Raw genomic sequence first — 1,306 nt, 5'->3', positions numbered from 1 at the left:
TTTGCTGAGACATTGTAATTGCCTCTGTTGAAGTGAATAATACAAATGGGTTGTTTCTATGGTATCCACCAAGTGGGATGAAAAGGTGAAACCCTAGATCTTGCTCCAAGAGGTCCGGGTCCGCCCCATCACTGCCGCCCCCCCCCCCCCCAACTGTCTGTCAGAGGGCCCCGCCCTCCCTTGGTAACTAGCGAAGCAAGTAGGGGAAAAAAAAAAGGAGAAAAGAAAACTGATTTGGGTGCAGCCTAGGAAGGGAGGGGGGAGGGAAATCATGAAGTGAATAACCACGCCAACTCCACGCGCTAAGATTTCCTGCAGCTTTCCTATTGGAGGAGAATTTTAAACTGAAGGTGAGTGAGAAGCGGAGTCAGAGGCAGCCAGACTTTGAACTAACAATAGAGCAGGTTGAATGGAGGCTGGTAAATGCAAACCCCGGAATGATGGGCCCGGATCGCCGGCCGCTCCCCTGGTGACCTCCCTCGCACGGGGATTCCCAGCAGGCTGAGGGGGCAGCCCAGGGATGATGTCCGGAGAAACCGTGGCTGCCCACTTCGCTTGCACTCTCCGACCCGGGAGATGGGGGAGTTTGGAAGCTGGGACGCCCACGGAGGGTGGATGGGCTGGTCCTGTCGCGCGGGGCATCGGGAGGGAAGCAGAGGGCATCCGTCCTTAGCTCGTGAGCTCACAAGCTGTGGGACTGCGGCTTACTTTCTCAGCCTCTCTGAGCCCCCTCAGTCTGGAGGATGGGACTTGAGAAGCAGCCCCAAAATGGGAAAGAGCAAAGATTTTGGAGTAGGAGGAAGGAGCGAGGTTTACGTCTTGCCCGGGACCCTCACTAGCTATGTCTGTCTAATCTATTTGGAAATTCACCAGTTTCCTCTCTGAAGGAGGAGTCTTTGAGGGTATCTTCCTCAGTTTCTTCATCCAGGAAATGGGAATGGAGAGGCAGCCTTGGGGTGATGAAGAAAACTGGTTCTGGAGTCTGCTGGAGTTAGGTTCCCACTTTACCTCCCCAGCTATCTGTGTGACTTTGAATAAGTCATATAACCCCTTTGGACGTGCGATGCCTCATCATTCAGGTGAGAGGATAGATGACCCCTGAGATCTTTTCCAGTTCTGTCTCTTAATCCTGTGGGCAGGATGTGGGCAGGAGCTACAGAGGAAATCTTGTAGGGAAAACCATTCTGCAAGCTTTTAAATTTCTCTGCCACTTTCAGCTATTATCAGCTTTCTGGCCAGGAGCTTTCCCCCCACTTAGGCGTAAGTTACTCTTTACAAGGTAGTAAATTACCTTGTTTTAGAGGGG

Source organism: Antechinus flavipes, chromosome 3 (assembly GCF_016432865.1).
Source record: "Antechinus flavipes isolate AdamAnt ecotype Samford, QLD, Australia chromosome 3, AdamAnt_v2, whole genome shotgun sequence".
NCBI classification, from domain to species: Eukaryota; Metazoa; Chordata; class Mammalia; order Dasyuromorphia; family Dasyuridae; genus Antechinus; species Antechinus flavipes.
Note: the sequence above shows the minus strand (reverse complement) of the source record.